General features: G+C 44.4%; 1 pseudogene across 1 annotated transcript; it reads left to right on the top strand.

Moving 5' to 3' along the window:
• Positions 1–228: 228 nt before the first annotated feature.
• Positions 229–5610, top strand: LOC148163310 (uncharacterized; annotated as a pseudogene). The gene is made up of 3 exons (XR_015769089.1): positions 229–365; positions 1040–1094; positions 4079–5610. The product of XR_015769089.1 is annotated as an uncharacterized LOC148163310 (transcript).
• The last annotated feature ends 299 nt before the right edge of the window (positions 5611–5909 follow it).

Genomic DNA, 5909 nt, shown 5'->3' with positions numbered 1-5909 from the left:
CGGGCCTCCGGGGTCTGGGTGGGGGGACGGCGGGGAGGGCCCGGGGGACGAGCGCTTCCCTGCGGCGGCTCCCTGGGCGCGGCCGCCGCCGTCGAACTCGGGTGGGCGTCGCGGACACCCGGACCCGCGGTCCCCGTCCCGGCCCCGGCGCGGGGCAGCCTGGAAGGCGTCGCCAGCCGCGGACCCGCCTCTCTGCCGTGGGGACAACGACTTCTGCGCCTTGACAGTTCCGTCCCTTCAGTCTCGGCCCCGCACGCGCCAGAGCTGCAAGAAGGAGGCCACAAGGACGAGGCCGGAAGTCCCGCCCCTCAGCGACAAATCACCACAGAAACGCTTCCATCGGGTCCACTGCGCGCCTGATCTGGGTAATGTAGTTGGCAGCCCGCTCGAGCCCCGTGGAAGGGTTTTCTCCATCCTGACCAGTCAGAGCATGGCTAGGCGCCTCCCGCAAAGAATGCTGAAAACCTAGAGGAGGGTGGGGATTTGCTTGTGAACTGCTGCCAAAAGGCATAATTTTGAGAGAATACATGGCACGGAGATTATTATAAACGGGATAATTCCTGATGTTTGGAGTGCACTTTGGAGCCATGGTCCCTAAGACCCGATCCAATAAGTCAAAGAAAGACCTTGTGGAAGGAATCATTTCTTATGCCACCAAGTGGCTTGTTCTGTGATCTTATATAATTGAATTTCAACTTATGCAGGTGTTAATCCAGGTACTGTAGGTGGTGTTGGTCACAGCTACAGGTACTCAAGAGCTCTTCTATTATTAAGAACAACTTTGGGGGCGCCTGGGTGGCTCAGTCAGTTAGGCGTCTGACTCGATTTCAGCTCAGGTCATGATCTCAGGGTTGTGAGTTCAAGCTCCCTGTGCGCTCTGTCTAAATAAATAAGTAAAATCTTTAAAAACAACAACAACTTTGGCCAGAGTCTAAAGATCTTTTTTGGAAACAGTTGTCTTAGCAATAAATTATATAATATCTTCCAAAGTTAAGGATGAGCTTCTGATCATAATTGCCTTTATGTTTACTCCTATAAGCAGGAAACTATGGCCTTGCCAAAGGAAGCAAATCCTGAGCCATGAATGCCTCCAGGTAGGTATGTCTGTACAATATAAATCCAGGGTAGTTGATCAATAAGATGTCTTAGTTTGCTTGTGAAAAGGCTTTGAGCTATATAGCCTGGATAGCTAGTATTTAAATATAATATGTACCAAATGTATCTTATGTATGTGTCATACTATGATAGAGCTAGAATAAAACTTGCCTTTAAGCGAAGGGACCAGGATTAAGATTAGTTGAAGCAAACTAACATTTATTAGCTCAAAAAAATACATTGACATTCTAGGTTTTTATAGGAATAAGGATATTCCTCTTCTAATTATTAGCTTATATTAACTTGAGTCATTTCATTGTATGTCCACTGTCTTATTTCTACATTAGAATCAGAATTTTAGACTTGAGAAGGATGCCAAAAGGCATGATTTCTCACAAACTTCTAAGACTTAGTTGTAGGAAGTGACTTTGAGTATAATAGTCTCTCTACAATCACATATTTTTTTTAAATTTGGAAAAACATAATTTCAGATAATCTGCAAAAAAAACCCCAAAACAATTCCATCCTTGAAATAACGCATATACTGAAATAATCTTTCTCATTTAAACTTATGATAACCAGCTATTTTCAAACACTAGATATTTTTTCCATGGGATTGGGATCTTTGATGATGAATCCAGCAGTCTGAAAGGTTACCGCCTTAGCAATGGCCTGGGAGATACTGAAGGCGTTTTCTTTCCAGGTCAATGCCACAGTAAAAGGAAAGAAAATGAAAAAAGGATTTCATGCTTAAAATCTGAAGTCTTGATCTGGCATTTTGGGTGGAAGCAGTCTACCTCAATGTCAGCTGCTTCTCTTACTTGTTGGTTTTATTTGAAGGTCTCCAGCATCAATACAGGACCAGAAGTCAGCTGGTGACTTTAGCTGTGAGATGTGTATTTAAGACTCAATGCCCTCTAGTTTTCCATTAGTATCAGTGGTCAGGAACACTTGAGAAGGTCCTTTGCAGTGGGGCTCAAGAGCTGTTTTTCTCTTGTGATGTTTCCAAAATACCCAGTCACCAGGCTCCAGACTGATTAACAGAATCATTTGAATTGGGAACAGGGAAAGCTGCTAACCTGATGATAGGCTTTAGCGTAAGACATTAAAGACTTACAATCACTGGTTATATTAGTATGGGATAACAAGGGATCAGCAGAAAGTGGGATCAGCCAGTAGACATTGGTTTACTGGTGACTATCTCATAAGGAGTGAGTTTATGTTTTCTGGAGAGTCTACTGCAAATAGTCGGCAGAGTCACAGGCAATTCCGTAGGCCAAGGGAGTACAGTAGTTTCAGCAAGCTTACAGATTTTAAGTTTTAGGATCCTATTAGTTCTCTCAACCTTGATTGATGATTGAGAGTGATAGGGACAGTGATAATTCCAAGAAGTTTGCGAGGTATTCATTAAGGCTTGTATGATTTGCCCAGTGAAGTGGGTGTCTTGATCACCGGAAATTAGGGAAGTTTTATCCCATGTGGGAAGCATATTTTCTAACAGTTTCTTTTTTTTTTTTTAAGATTTTATTTATTTATTTGACAGAGAGAGAGGGAACACAAGCCGGGGGAGTGGGAGATGGGGAAGCAGGCTTCCCACTGAGCAGGGAGCCCGATGTGGGCCTCAATCCCAGGACCCTGGGATCAAGACCTGAGGCGAAGGTAGATGCTTAATGACTGAGCCACCCAGGTGCCCTGGCTGAGCTTCCTTAAACAATTTTATTTTATTTTATTTTATTTTATTTTTAAAAGTTTTTTTTAAGATTTTATTTATTCATTTGAGAGAGAGGGAGAGAGAAGACAAGCAGGGGCAAGGGCAGAGGCAGAGCAAGAGGGAGAAGCAGACTTCCTGCCAAGCAGGGAGCCCAACGCTGGGCTCAATCCCAGGACCCTGGGATCATGACCTGAGCCGGAGGCAGACGCTTAACCATCTGAGCCACCCAGGCACCCCCTTAAACAATTTTAAATTATTTGTCCTGCAGCTTGTAGATCTGTGTTTCTTTGGGTTCACGTGTTGGAAACTTACTGTGCTCCTCTGGTTGTGTCCCATTTCCTTGATTTTTTTGTGTGGTCCTGATAGCCTTTTTTTTGATGTCCCCACATGCGATGGATCAGTCACCTCTTCCAGCTTTTACAGGCTGGTTTTGGTGGGGAAAGACCTTTACCTTGGGTTGGTTGCAAGGTCACCAGCTGAAGGGCCTGTGGCCATTTTGGCTCTAGGGAGGGACCAGCCATGTGATCACAGTGCAGCACTATCAGCAGAGGTCAGGTGCAGCAAAGATTGTAGGGATTCTCAGTAGCCAAGGCTGCAGATGAGCTTACAGGTGTCTGGCCCTGGTGAAACTGGGGAGGGTGTGTTCAGATTATACCAGGAATGTTTCCCATTTAACCAGTATTTTGTTCTTATTGCCAATACCATACTCCATTTCTACTTTTCCTTCTCTTTGTTGATACTTTACTGACTAGTCAATTCTACTACGTCATTTCTACTCTGACTTCCAGCTAGGGATAATCTCTACCTCTCTGGACTTTGTATCTCACTCATCTTTCTCATAAGTCTTCTTCTCTTGCTCTGCAACACTGGCCCACACTTGCCACAAGGCATGCACACATCCTTAAATTGGCTTTGAATAGAAGAAGCTCTATTGCAATTAGTTTTTCCTGGGTTTGGACATACAGTTTACACACCCTTATGTCACCAGCAGAAAAGGTCCTGCAGGAATCCTTTAGCAGAGGAACAAGTTTTAGAATATGCCTCTCTTCTTTGTGTTATAGACTATCCTTGTGTCCTTCCCATGATGAGGTCTCTACCATTCTTTTGCCTTAGGAGCCCAGAAATGCCCAACTTCTCTGACCAGATTCCAACTCCCTTACCTAGAAAAGCGTGCCATACAGTCCTGCCTAGATGAGTCGGGTGCATGTATGTGATGGGCTCACCCCCTCGCTATAGTCAACACAAATTTCACCAGCGCTTCTTTGCCTTCAGGTTGCTGCTGTGGAGCAGAGGATGAGGCACCCTTTGCCCAGAGCACTTCTGTAGGCGTGTCACAGACCAGGACGCCCAAGGCAGCTCAGTCTTCCCGGAAGACCCACCCCTGTGAGATGTGTGGTCCCGTCTTGAGAGACATTTCCCACTTGGCTGCGCACCAGGGAAAAGAAAACAGCCAGAAAGCGTTCAGGTGTGGGGCATGTATGAAATGATTTTATTTCATTACAAACTTCAGAAAACATGAGAAACAGCACATGGGAGTGAAACCCTTCAGAAGCCCTGTGGACAGGGACTTGTTTGTGAAGAGCTGGAAATTACATGTGTCAGACAAGCCCTTCACCTGTGGAGAGGTTGAGAAAGCCTTCCTGGCCACCTCAGAACACCAACTACAGGCCACTCACACCAGAGAGAAGCCAAACAGAATCACTCGATGTGGGGCAACTTTTCAAAGCAAAAAAAGTTATGTCACCTGGGGAAAATGTAAGAACACCTTTAACCCCACATACACACTTGTTCAGGACCAGTGTGTTGACATAGGAAGACTGTTTCATGTGCCATGAATGGGGGAAAACATTCCTGTATAAATCTTCACTTGTTATTCTCCAGAGAGTCCACAGTGGTGACAGGCTTTGTGTGTGTGGTGAATGTGACACATCTTTTAGGCAAAACTCAACCCTCAGTCAACATCGAGGAGTTCATACTGGGGCAAGGCAGTTCAGGTGCAGCAAATGTGGGAAACCCTTCAACCAAAAGTTTGTCCCCATTTATCCCCAGAGAAGTCCTATTGGAGAAAATTGTTACGTGTGCAGTGAATGTGTGTAGTCTTTTAGCCATAGTTTCATCCTTATTCAACTACAGATAGTACACACTGGAGAAAGGCATTATGAATACATTGAATGTGGGAAATGCTTTTGATGAAAATCTGCCCTCATTGTGCACTGGCAAGTTCACACTGGAGAAAGGCCTTATGAATGTAGTAAATGTGGAGATCTTTAACTAGTAGTTTGGTACTCATTCTACACTAGAGAATACATAAAGGAAAAAGGCCTTTTGGGTACATTAAATGTGGGAAATCCTTTAGCCATCAATCTTACCTCTCTCAACACGAGTATTCACAGAGAACAAAGGCCTTATAGGTGCAGCCAAGGTGAGAAATCTTTCACCTCTAGCTCTACCTTTGGTATCATCAGAGAATTCATGCTGGAGATAGGCCTTGCCAGTGCAGTAACTGTAGGAAATGTTTTATCTATGGATACCTGCTCTGTTATCAAAGAGTTTACACAGGAGGAAGGCCTTACAAGTACCATGAATGTGGCAAATCTTCTATCCGTAGGAGGAAACTCCTGTATCATTTGGGAGGTCACACTGGTGAAAGGTCTTATGAATGCACTGAGTGTGGAAAATTCCGTCAAGGAAATTATCTCCCTGAATACTGGAGAGTTCACACTGCGTCAAGGCCTTATGAGTATAGTGAATTGAGAAAAATTTCTCAGAGAGAGAATTGTTACGTGTGCAGTAAATGTGTGTAGTCTTTTAGCCATAGTTCCATCCTTGTTCAACCACAGATAGTACACACTGGAGAAAGGCATTATGAATACATTGGATGTGGGAAATGCTTTTGATGAAAATCTGCCCTCATTGTGCACTGGCAAGTTCACACTGGAGAAAGGCCTTATTGAGAAAAATTGAGAACAATTTTCTCTCTGAGATCTTTTACCAAGAGCTCAGCACTCATTTGACATCAGAGAGTTCACACAGGAGGAAAGTCCTATGTATGTGGTGAATGTGGGAAATATTTTCCCCGGAGAATTCACCTCATTACACTCGT

Source organism: Eumetopias jubatus, unplaced genomic scaffold (genome assembly GCF_037043125.1).
Source record: "Eumetopias jubatus isolate StellerSeaLion01/CBP00866 unplaced genomic scaffold, mEumJub1_p1.0 scaffold_10, whole genome shotgun sequence".
Classification (NCBI taxonomy): domain Eukaryota; kingdom Metazoa; phylum Chordata; class Mammalia; order Carnivora; family Otariidae; genus Eumetopias; species Eumetopias jubatus.
This window is presented reverse-complemented; position numbering and strand designations above follow the sequence as displayed.